The 12,969-nt window shown below is 38.3% G+C and overlaps 1 protein-coding gene across 1 annotated transcript in view; it reads left to right on the top strand.

The window, feature by feature from the left end:
• Positions 1–527: 527 nt before the first annotated feature.
• LOC5568475 (protein prickle) overlaps positions 528–12,969 on the top strand; it is a 341,497-nt gene continuing 329,055 nt past the window's right edge. Inside the window, exon 1 of the mRNA XM_021840294.1 lies at positions 528–1,225. The gene's annotated coding sequence lies outside the window, so the exon portion shown is untranslated. The remainder of the gene's footprint in view (positions 1,226–12,969) is intronic.

Genomic DNA, 12,969 nt, shown 5'->3' with positions numbered 1-12,969 from the left:
TATTCTTTCAGAAGTGGCATGTCGTTTCATGAAAATTGAAATGAATTTTGTGCTTAGTTATGTTTTTTTTTCAAATTTAATTAAGTCAACTTTTTTCAACATTTTTTTCTCCACTTATAATAGATAAATTAAAGAAACGTAATTTAAAATTTTGGTAAAATATTATGAAATTCAATCTCAACCAAATATCCTGACGCTGACAACACTGGAAAAGCCGTCGATGTTCTAATTACCGGTCGATGGGCCTGTATTGGTAGTAAGCATGTTGTGTTCGGCGAACATTTTTCATAAGCCACTCGCGCAATCGGCTCGGTTAGGAGGACTCAACTCAATCGAAGGAGACTGGGCTTGCCTTATAATAGCATCCCGCCTCGTCTCTCTCGCGCGATGCATTATTCTCCTCCTCATGTTCCTCCTTCCTTCTCGGGACGAGCGAGTATGTATACAAACACTTCATCATGTTGGTTTGGCTGCCTGATGTTGCTTCTGGTTAGGTCTGTTTTGGGGTCTTGGAGCCGTTCGGGTTGAGCAGCTCGATCAGTTCAAGTCGTTGGCGCGATTTGTGTAGTAGCACATGTGAGTCCGGTCGTCGTCTGTCTCCGAAGTCGTCTGCGTTTTCGAGGCGTATTCAGTGTACGTGTGCTTCGTGCGTGCTTCCCAAGCTGTTTAAGGTCTTTAAGAAAAATTGTCAGCGGTCAACGATCAGCGAACATCAACGACAATCGGCGTAACAGGTTTATGGATGTACGTGACATTTTTTTTCGGTCGTTTTTCAACTTTTAATTTAGCCCCCTTGTCCTTCCGCTCTTCGCGGGCTTTGGGATTGCTCTTGAGAAGCCGTTGGTTGGGACCTTCGTTACGGGCAGCAGAAGTCTGTCAGTTAGACAGTGGTAAATACGGTTGCAGCTTCCCTTCAGTGAGATGATTTATCGCATGGTTGGAGATTCCAACCGAAGAGAGAACGACGTGGATGACAACGGTGCTGCTTTTGAGGTCCGAAGCTTTGGGTCCAGTGTTGAAGCAACGACGGGGAATGTGCAGCAGAGTATACGCTAAGTGCTAAGTGGAAAAGTGGGACCAAGCTGTCCCTAGTTTAATTCAAAGGGGGAGTGACCATTGTACGTGAGAGTGAGAAATAATAGTGATTATGCCAAGAATCGTTAAACTTTTTGCGCACTACGAATGAATGGATACGAAGCTGATTCTTCAGTGGTGTTTCTGAATGGTAAGCTAATGAACGAACAACATTTGACTTTCAGAGTTTCTCAGTTTTATGCACAATTCTAAATCATGTATGCATGAAATGGAGCGTTTTCACACTTGTTTATAATGCATTTTATGCATTTAAAGGTAGTTTCCATGATTTATATGAACCCCTTTTTATTTGTTTTCCACTAATGGTGTAGCTAGGATTGTTTTCAGGAGGGGGCATAGGGAGGCCTAGCAAATTCTTGTTGTACCGAAGTGATGTTGACCGCAAAGTTCACGAACTTTACAAATTTCGTAGTTTGCATAGATTTTATTTGTTTGTGATTTTTTTCTCATATAGCTGCACTTCAATGATATTCGAAATCAACTCATTGTTTAATCCAGCAAAACATATCCTTCACGAAATCTTTCAAGGAACTTGCGAGGAATACCTTTGTGATTCTTGCACTAACTTTGTAGATATTTAACCATGTGCTTTTGAGAGATTCCTACGGTGATTTCTTCATGCATTTCCGTACTTTTTCAGCGATTTCTCCAAGAACTCCTTCACAATTTTTCACTGCGTTCCTAGTGGGATTCCTACGGAAAATCATTCCCGGGATCAGTTATTATAAAACCAATTTTTCCCACAGTTTCTTAGGCTTTGTTATTTCCCGGATTTTTTTTTTGAAGATCTCTATCAAATAGTATAAACAAATATTTTGCAGAATTTGGGGGCATGTTAAAACGGCTGGAGTAGGATGAAATGGCAAGGTATCATAGTGAAATTTGATGATGATCATAAATGCAATGTCAGAAACATTAAGTTAAAAGATGGATCAAACTTTTAATAAAAGCAAATTTTGCTAAAATTTATTGGCATCCTATTCAAAACTTTGCATTCCAACTTGCCCCACCCGTTTCAACTTGCCCAGATGTACCTTATTCTTAACTTTTCTCCAGAAGGGCCCTCTATGTACACATAACATATAAAATCCAATTGGAGCTGAACTCATCAAAATGGGCCCGGAGAGGTTGGCAGCCTGTCTGCACCGGCTGATCGTCAGAATCTGGGAAACGGAACAGCTGCCGGAGGAGTGGAAGCAAGGGGTCATATGCCCCATCTACAAGAAGGGCGACAAACTGGAATGTGAAAACTATCGTGCGATCACTATCCTGAATGCCGCCTACAAAGTGCTATCCCAGATTATCTTCCGTCGTCTATCACCAATAACAAATGAGTTTGTGGGAAGTTATCAAGCTGGTTTCATCAACGGCCGCTCGACAACGGACCAAATCTTCACTGTACGGCAAATCCTCCAGAAATGCCGTGAATACCAAGTCCCAACGCATCACTTGTTCATCGATTTCAAAGCGGCTTATGATAGCATCGACCGCGAAGAGCTATGGAAAATCATGGACGAGTACAGATTTCCCGGGAAGCTCACAAGACTAATAAGAGCAACGATGGACGGTGTGCAGAATAGCGTGATGATTTCGGGCGAACATTCCAGTTCGTTCGAATCCCGCCGGGGACTTCGACAGGGTGATGGACTTTCGTGCCTGCTGTTCAACATCGCGCTAGAAGGTGTCATGCGGAGAGCCGGGTTCAATAACCGAGGTACGATTTTCACAAGATCCAGCCAATTTGTTTGCTTCGCGGATGATATGGATATTGTCGGCAGAACATTTGGAACGGTGGCAGACCTGTACACCCGCCTGAAACGTGAAGCGACGAAAGTCGGCCTGGTGGTGAATGCGTCAAAAATAAAGTACATGCTGATAGGCGGAACCGAGCGCGACAGAGCCCGCCTGGGAAGCAGTGTTACGATAGACGGGGATACTTTTGAGGTGGTTGATGAGTTCGTCTACCTCGGATCCTTGTTAACGGCTGATAACAACGTTAGTCGTGAAATACGGAGACGCATCATCAGTGGAAGTCGCGCCTACTATGGGCTCCAGAAGAAGCTGCGGTCGAGAAAGATTCACCCTCGCACCAAATGTACCATGTACAAAACGCTTATAAGACCGGTAGTTCTCTATGGACATGAAGCATGGACCATGCTGGAAGAGGACCTGCAAGCACTTGGAGTGTTCGAACGAAGGGTGCTTAGGACGATCTTTGGCGGAGTACAGGAAAACGGTGTGTGGCGGCGGAGAATGAACCACGAGCTCGCTAGGCTCTACGGCGAACCCAGTATCCAGAAGGTTGCGAAAGCCGGAAGGGTGCGCTGGGCAGGACATGTTGCAAGACTACCGGACAACAATCCTGCAAAGATGGTGTTCGCGTCGAATCCGGTTGGCACAAGAAGGCGAGGAGCACAGCGAGCGAGGTGGCTTGATCAGGTGCAACAAGATCTGGAGAACGTGGGCCAAAATCGAAGTTGGAGAGACACAGCCATGGACCGAGTAAATTGGCGTAACATTGTAAACGAGGTTTTATCAAATTAATTGATGTAACACCAACTAAATAAATAAATAATAAAATCCAATTGTAAGTTTGATATATCATCCAGTTGTTCTTGACAATTTGCTTAAGATTTTCTAGAACTACTGAGGGTTTATTAAAAAAAATAGTACATAGTAGTTGTACCGAACAATCTAGGAGTCTCACCGAAATTGTCTTCTAAATCACAAGCAAGGATCCATTCTAAAAATTCTTCAATAATTTCACCAACAGTTTTTCCAACTTTGCCATTGAGGTTTTTCCTAAAAATTATCTTCAAAAAACTTCTGAGTAGTGTGATAAGCGCAGCATCAAAAATGTCGTGCGTCGGTCGAGTAGTGAAATAAAAAAGCGCCGCGGATCATTAGTAGTGTTTGATCTATTGATCGTGTCGCTTGCACTAGCGTGGGTGAGTGATGAACACTTGTTCGGGGTACAATGTGATTATCGAATTATATCGCGAATCCGATTAGGCGTGATTATATCATGGATCGCATCACCAACCACTTGGTGACTCCCATATCCTTACCTTATCCCACTAACCCAATATCCTGTCCATGACAACTGTGGAGATGCAGTGGTGATCTCGGTCTCTAGTAACAACGGTTGTCTAACTAACATTCCTTTCCTTCCCTGATGACCGTAAGGACGTGACCAGCGCCGTTATTGACTTTTGAAATTTGAGCTCTCGATTTGTGCACATTGAAGAATGGTAAGCTAATCCCAAGTCTCATTCATTAATTCCCTATGTAACTTCGATTGTTCGGTCAATCACGGAGTAGCAACTACGAATTGTACGGTCATCTAGGCTCATGCTCATGCAAAATTCTCTTCAGAAATCCTCTCGGGACTTCTTCACTGCTGGAAAATTTGCAGCAAAAATTATCCAAGTCTTTGTGCAAAAAAGAATAATGATTCTTTCAGGGGTTATTCTAAGGATGTCTGGTAGTATTCCAAATATTGATAATAAATCTTCGAGCTGTTTAGTAGAATACCTATAAGTAGATGAAAATCCGAATTTAGTACTATACCATTTAATTCCACTAGATTTTGTATCCTTTGACAGATACCCATATTTCGACCTCAACTGTAAGGCCGTCTTCAGTGTCTTGTACTAGACTCGATATTTTCAAAAAATTCTATCAGGTATTCTTTCAGGTTCAATTTTTTTTTAAAGGATGCCTCAATATTTATTTTTAAGGATTTCTTTACAAAAAGCTCCACAAACTACTCAGCATCCATTTTCAATTTTTAGGGGTGGGAAATTTCGCATGAAGACGCTTCGCATAACTTTCAGAGTGGAAATTTCACATAATGGACATTTGGCATAATGCGAATTATATGCCTTCTTCAAAATGCTACACACTTAAGATAAATCGCAGTATCCTGTGAAATAAATCACCGAATTCGAACTGTTAACAAAAAAAAAAACAGATTTTCCTGTGAAATCTATTATTTTACCGAAAAAATTCGCGAAATCGACTGTTTTACCGGAGAAAATCCGTGAAATCTACTATTTCACCGGAAAAAATCCGTAGAACAATAATTTTTTGTGAAATACTAACAAACAGTTCGGTAACAGCATTATTTTCACCGAACTTCTGTGAAATCGTGTGACAGTCGCTCTGGCAGGCATGAGCTTCCTTTTGTTTCAGTTTTTGCACACCATTATCAAGCAGTGAAAACTGGCTTAGTGGTACCAAGCCTGCTTCCTGATCGGAAGGTCGGGAGTTTGATTCCCAGTCGAACCATTTTCTTGTTTTTCTTTATGATTTTGTTCAATCATTTTACAGATTGTTCGGTGATTTTTCACCGAACCTTCAGCTGTTGAGATTACAGTGAAATTTCACCGTAATCCGTATTTTTTTTAAGTGTGTACCTATTCTTCTATGAAACTGCTTCATGTGAAACTTCCATTATGCCAAACGTCGTTATGCGAAATGGGTCACCCTCTCAATTTATATCAGATTTTTAGAGTACAAAAAGTATTAGAACGTTTCTTAAGACATTTGATAGATAATATTAGCTTAAATTCTATTCGAAAAAACACTAAATTGACAAGTATTTATCGAGCAACGGACTCATGTACCGTAACCGGTCGTTTGAGAACGTCGCGTCCCATTGGAAGCCCACACAATAGAAACCTCAGCCAGCACAGTTGCTGGCTAGTGTGCTGTGCTATTTCAATACCTAAAAAACAATGCGCTCTCGGGCTAGGCATTGGTTATGAATAGAAAGTGTTGTGTTTTTATGGGCATTTAATTCTTCCGAAAGAGGTGCACTTTGCGAAAAAGGACCACGTGATTATTGAGCTGAAATCGAATTCAGGTTAACATCTGCGTCCATGAGTCCTGTGGCGTAGGGGTAACGCGCCCTAACTAGAGATCAGGGAGTCGTAAGTTCGATTCTCACTGAGAAGACGTGTAACTTTTTCGGAAAACTTCACATCAATTTGTCCATTTAATCCAATTGCAAAGTATATGTAATGTTTATCTTTTCGGTAGTTGTTAAACTTCCACTCGGCTGGTTAGCCGTAAAAACTACGATTCATAATTAATAACAAGTACTAAATTGATGTCGTAAAATTCAAGAATTCAAGGCAGAATTTCAGAAACTTTTTGACAAATTTTCTCACGATATATCTGATGGAATGGCTTAAGTGTTTTTAAGATTTACTACAAAGAAAACCTCAGCGTTAAAAGGGAATTTTTACTAAAGGTATTTGGTCGGTGTTTAGACAGATCGGATTAAATGATATTTGGGGATCTAAAGATTCTCTAAGGGCTCAACACTGATTTTTCCGATGCTCTTTTCATACAGATGTATCATCAAATAGATAAGTTCCATTTTTACAGCAAACAATGCAAAGATTTTTACATTTCGAATGTCTGGGGTACGTTTTCCTGAAACCATTACATTAAACAAAAAAAAAACACTTGGTCCAGTTTTTCCGACCACCGACCATTTGTATCTACCATATATTGCATGATCTCGAATGTCTAATGATACTATGGCGAACAGATTGACGTAGAAACATCAAAACAAACTTTTCTGGAGAGACAATTTTCATTTTTTGTGGTAGGAACTGTAGAATTTTTTCAAGAACTTTGTATATATGTCTTACGGTGAAATTTTTTATGTAAAATTTTACTGAATTTTGGAGGAAATTTCTGAATTTCTTTGAAAATTTGTTGAAGATTTTTGTATGAAGTTTCCCAAGAAAGTGTCGAAACAATGATAGATAAGTGCATATTTATAATTTTTCCACTAATGGTGAATGAGTATACTAAACTAAAAATAAACCCTCTTGTGAATAAAAAAACAACAAGTTCCTGTGATGTTTTTAAGAAATATTTTTGGATTTCGTAGAGCTCCACCAGAATATAATCGCAGAATGTGGATTATTCTAATTATTGGAAAATTCATTTCTGAAGCAAAATTTCAAGAAAGATCCTTACAAAATTCTTTATGATTATCTCAATAATCCATTTCCTCTTACCAGTTATTTTGCTGAATGTTTCTCCACAGTTTTCTCTATTTCGGAAACAAAATACTTCTGGAGCTTTCCAACAAGTTTCCTCTAAGAATTTCATAAAAAACAGAGAAATTTCTGGCGCAATATTTTCGACATATTTCAGAAGACTTTGAACTTTGCGGAAGAATATGAAATAAAGTTTTATAAAGGAATTTACAGAGTGATTTCGAGTAGAACTTATATGAGATTTGACTGAATCAATTTATACAGAAAAGGTTTTTTTAGTTGAATCCGGGAACATGTTCTGGAGTCTATTTGAGAATGCAAATTAAACCTAGTAGGAATGATTGTCCTCCAGGAAAGTTTTATGTTGAAAGTATGAACAAATATCACAATATTATTTTAATCAATTCCAAGAGATTTGAAGCCTGAGTTCTGAATCCATTCCTACCTTGAGAAACTTGATTATAATGAAATTCTTTATGAAATATCGAAGAGTGGCTTTAACCATTTTGCTGCATCTGTTGGAAATTAGTCTAATAATTTTTGGAATATCTTAAAAATTTCTTTGGTATTTTTGTCCAATTTGCAAAAGATTATGTGATTCACGATCGTGTAATTTTTTTCTTTTTTTTTATTATCATTCAAAACTCTTAGTGCTTGATGATTCTGAAAGGAGTTCATATGCATGGTTCAAATGTCATGATTATTCATTTCGATCCATCAAGAAGGACCAACAATTATATTCGGCCGAAAAAAGTTAAGCAAATTCTCCAGGAACTCTGCTAGCAGTTTCTCCAAGGATTATTCCAGGGATTTCTGCAGGAAAATCTCTACAAGAATTCCTCTACATATTTCGCAGTATTTTCTTGATGCGTTTCTGTAGGAATGCCTTCAGTGATTCCTTCAAATATTGGCCCAGTAAAATGTTCACTAGGATTATAATGAACTTTTCCAGGATTTTTTTTTCCAAGAATTTCTCAGGGATTCCAACAATAATTTCCCCAAGAATTCTTCAAGCGATTTCTTCAGATATTGCTTTAGAGATTTCTACAGATATTCTTCCAGAGATTCCACTATAGATTCCTCTGGAAAAATCTCTACAAGGATTCATGCAGAGAGGCCTCTAATAGGACAATCTCTTCTAGGAATACTCCGGATATTTTTCAGTGATGTATCCAGAAATTTCTCCAAGGATACTTGCAGGGATTTCTCCAGGAATTATTTAGGAGGTTTCAAAGGAACTTCACAAAGAATTCCTCCTGGGATTCAACAAGGTTTCCTTCAGAAGTTCTCCTATCCAGACAACCAGAATGTGCATATAACGAAATTACCTTTTGAATTATGCGAAGGCCTTCCTTAGCCGAGTTGTTAGAGTCCGCGGCTACAAAGCAAAGGCATGCTGAAGGTGTCTGGGTTCGATTTCCGGTCGTTCAAGGATCTTTTCGTAATGGAAATTTCCTTGACTTCCCTGGGCACAGAGTATCATCGTACCTGCCACACTATATACGAATAAGAAAATGGCAACTTTGGCTAAGGAAGCTCTCAGTTAATAACTGTGGAAGTGCTCATAAGAAAACTAAGATGAGCAATCCGGCTCTGTCAAAGTGAGGACGTTAATGCCAAGAAGAAGAAGATTATACGAAGCTTTTATGTGCAAAGATTCCGTATAAGATGTCGTCAAAAGACCTTATGCGTACAAAAGTGATGGCGATATATGTGCATAATTTATATGATGAAAATTGACATGCTATGAGAGTGTACAGATTTTATAACGAATTAATCTGCGACATTATACGACTTAGTTTATGATAACAAAGTTGATTTGACAGCTGCTACTTCTTGTTACGAAGGGACCCAGATAGCCGTTGCGGTAAACGCGCAGCTATTCAGCATGACCATGCTGAGGTTTGTGAGTTCTAATCCCCCCGGTCGAGGATCTTTTTGTAAAGGAAATTTTCTCGATTCCCAGGGCATAGAGTATCTTCGTGTCTGCCACACGATATGCAAAAATGGTCATTTGACAAAGAAATCTCTCAGTTAATAACTGTGGAAGTGCTCATAAGAACACTAAGATGAGCAAGCCGACTATGTCCCAGTTGGGACGTAACGCCAGGAAGAGAGAGAGGCACGTTAACACGGAACGAAACAAAATGCACTGATTAGCTCAGAAAACAGCGCTATATGCGAGAAAATTCATAAATCAAACGATTTCATTCACCATGTTGAGCGGATGTGATGTAATTCGCACAAGTAAACGACTTTTTAACGTATTGTTATGCGACTTCTGGTTGTCTGAGTAGGTATACTTCCAGGAAAATCGTTACATGAGTAACATCAATGATTGTTTTTCTAGTAATCGTCCAAGTATTCCTCCCAGAATCTCTCCAGAGACTCCCAAAAATTCCGGATTTATCTCTAACATTTCTCTTAGAAATTCATCCAGAGCTTCCCCCATGAATTCCTCCAAGAATGTAATCAGAAATTATCATTACTTTAGAGATTCCTCCAAGTATTTTCACTGATATTTCTCCAGGAACTATTTAACTGGTGTTATTTTTTGGGAAACTCCTAAATAAATTATTGGAGAATCCTATGAGGTGCTTCTAAAAAAATGTAATCCATGGATTTCATAGAGGAATTAGTAGAGCAATTCCCGAAAGAATTCCTCAAGGAATTCCTAGGTAAACACCTGAAAAAATACATTCAGGTCTTAGTGGTGGGACAGTCGAGTAAACCTTTAAAGGAATTCCCAAAAAATTCCTGGAATTATTATTAAAGGAGCCCACGTACAGATTTTTGTGGAATTATTCTGTGAAAATTCCTAGAGAATGTTCTGGAGAAATCTCTGGAGGAATCCCTGTTAAGATTTTCATGGAGGCAGAGAAGTCTCCTCCTGTAGTAATCTCTTAAGGTCGAGCTGGGAAAATTTGTGATGGAATCAGTGAAGGGTTTCCTAGGTATATTGCTGAAGGGATCTCTTGAGAATTACCTGAAGCAATCTTTGGATTAATTTTTGGAGGAACCTCTGGAGGAATTCCTGGAATAACTCTTGGAGAAATCCCCAAGAGAATCACTTTGCTAGAAAAAATCCCTTGGAGATTTTTAAGACGAAATCCTTTGATTATTATTTGGAAAAATCCATGAAGAAATAACTATATAAATGCCTGTAGAAATCTCTGAAGGAATCCATGAAGAGATTTCCCTAAAGGAATCTTTGTAGACATATTCTTGAAGGAATTGATGAAGAGATTTTCTAAATATAATTCCTAAACGAATTCTTAGGATAATTTGGGTAATGGAGGAATCTACCCGAGCAGTTGGAAAAAGCTTTGTGATAGCAAATTTTGAAATGGATAACTAAAAGTGATATTAACTTGATAGATATAAGAGATGGAATATCTTAAAATCTTAAATTTACACCTGAAAAACCATTGACATCATTTTAAGCTTTTGTAAGATCTAACCAATATCAGCGAGATATTCATTAGATCTGCAAACATCAAAGTTTGCTATGGCTCAGAAGCTCCTGGACTGAAATTTTGATATTATCTTTAGATTTTTTATCTCTTATGTCAATCAAACCAATATCTCGATTTGAAGGTCAAAACTTCGCTACTGCTCGGGTATGGAGGAGTTTCTAAAGAAATTCTTAGAAGAATCCCTGGAGGAGGTTTTGGAAGCCCGAAACGAATAATTGGAAAAAAAATCTTTGAAATCCCCTGGAGGACCTGAAAAATACTTCGAGTGATTCATGCAGCAATTTTCTTGAAGGTATTCTGACATAATTTCTTGCAGAAGCCCTGAAGGAATTCCTGGAATAATCCCAGCAATAATCTCTGGAGGAGGTCTTGGAGAAATCTTCGGAATTATTCCTGGAGGTACCTCGAGTGGACTACCTGGGGATGTATTAGAGTAAACCATGGAGGAACTTCTGGATAAATCATTGGAGATAAATCTGGAGAAATTCTTAAAGAAAGTGTATTAGTGTATTCCCTGGAAGAGTTTCTGGAGAATGCCTTGGAAACATCTCTGCAAGAATTCCTTTTGAGAATTTCCTAGACGAAACCTTGGAGAATCCTTTGGAAGAATATCTGGAGGTATCTCTAATAAAATATCTGGAACAATGACTTGTAGAATCTCTGGAGGAATTTTTGGAGAAATTCCTGGAAAGTGTGTGTTTCTAAAGAAAGCCTTGGACACATCTGCAAGAAACCCTTTTGAGACTTTCCTGAACTAATCTTTGGAGGATTCTCTGGAAGAATTTCAAAAGAAATTTCTAAAGAAATATGTGGAAAAAGCGCTTTAAGAATCTCTGGAGAAAATTTCTGGAGGAATTCCTGGAGCAATTCCTCAAAGATATTTCTGGTAAAGTTCCCGAAGAAATCCTTGGAGAAATTTCTGGATGAATCGCAGTAAACATTTTACTGGAAGAATGCTTGCAGGAACTCCTTGCGAAATCTGTAGAGGAATCCCTGTGATGATTTTCCTAGAATAATCTTTGGATTTCTCGAGGAATCCTACAGAATTCCTTCAGGAATTGCAGTAAACGGAAAAAATCTGATTCCCAAATCATGATTCACAAGTCATGAAACTCATAAATTGGTAGGTGCCGTAACCACATTTTTTTCGGAATGCGCGGGATCTTAAAAATTATCGAATTTTACTATTCGCCATCACTTAATTAGGGTGATTCGCTAATTGTTGGACGCTACCCAAATGTTGAACGATCTGTAGAAACCATGTTAAAACAGGAAATTGAACCATTTTCAAACAGTTTCAATCAATTATAAAGATTACTTTGTAAGTTAGCTGTACTATTGGACACAATAAATTTAAATAGCACATTATCATTATTTTATTGAAAATTTTTATCGGTAGGTGAAACGAAAATTTCAATTCTCTTAGAAAAAAACTTAAGCTGGGGCTGCTATGAAATAAACTGTGAAGTAAAACATACTACGTGTATTGGGTTAAGCACCTATTCACGATGTCAGTAATTTAATTACTTTAATTACTTTCTAAACATCCGTACAATTTACTCGTACCGATTAATTACATAAAAACATTTTCAATTGCACTTTTGTTTCACGTACATTTTCCATTTGTTGAACACTAGCATAACATGACTGTCTTGGTTTCATCAACAGTATTGCCATATTTTTTTTATTTTCGTAGCAAACACCTATATTGAAATGGAAAATTGCATTACACAATATAGTATTGTTTATTGCTTTAAATATCTGTTGAATAATTATTAATAAAAAAAATTCCTATAATGGTGTCTGTTGCAATGATGAAAACGCGATTCAGTAAAGTATAATTAATTGCATCCCTGGCTATATCCTGATACTTTTTCGAATTTCACTATCTTCACTATGGCATCAATGCCATCACCGTTTGTTTGTTTACATCACGATTGAAATTACGCATTGGCTGCCAATTTATCTGGAGTATAACCTCAATCTCGCGATTGATGCTGTAATTTCGAAGGTAATGTACATTAGGAGAAGCCGCTAAAGCCTATGTAGTGCCGAAGGGGACGATTCACTTCCGTCTCAGCCCAGAGTGGTCAGGGAAAGTGGTTCGCGGACCTTACCCTGTCCTCACAACCGACGAGGAGCGCGAACTTGCAAGTTGAATGAACGCGGGAGTAAAGCGGTCAACATTTAGCGACAATCGTTCAACATTAGGATAAGATGGGTTATGTATGTGTTAAACAATTGGGTATAGAACTATCTTTTTAAATATATATTTTTTTATTTCAAAATGGACATTACAGTACCAAAAATGTCACAAGAATTATGTTAAACAATTGTCTACGGTGTTGAATGCTTTTTTTTAGCAACCTTTCTATCAG

This window comes from Aedes aegypti, chromosome 2, assembly GCF_002204515.2.
Source record: "Aedes aegypti strain LVP_AGWG chromosome 2, AaegL5.0 Primary Assembly, whole genome shotgun sequence".
Classification (NCBI taxonomy): domain Eukaryota; kingdom Metazoa; phylum Arthropoda; class Insecta; order Diptera; family Culicidae; genus Aedes; species Aedes aegypti.
The sequence above is the reverse complement of the archived record's forward strand: the minus strand, read 5'-3'. Positions and strand labels throughout refer to the sequence as shown.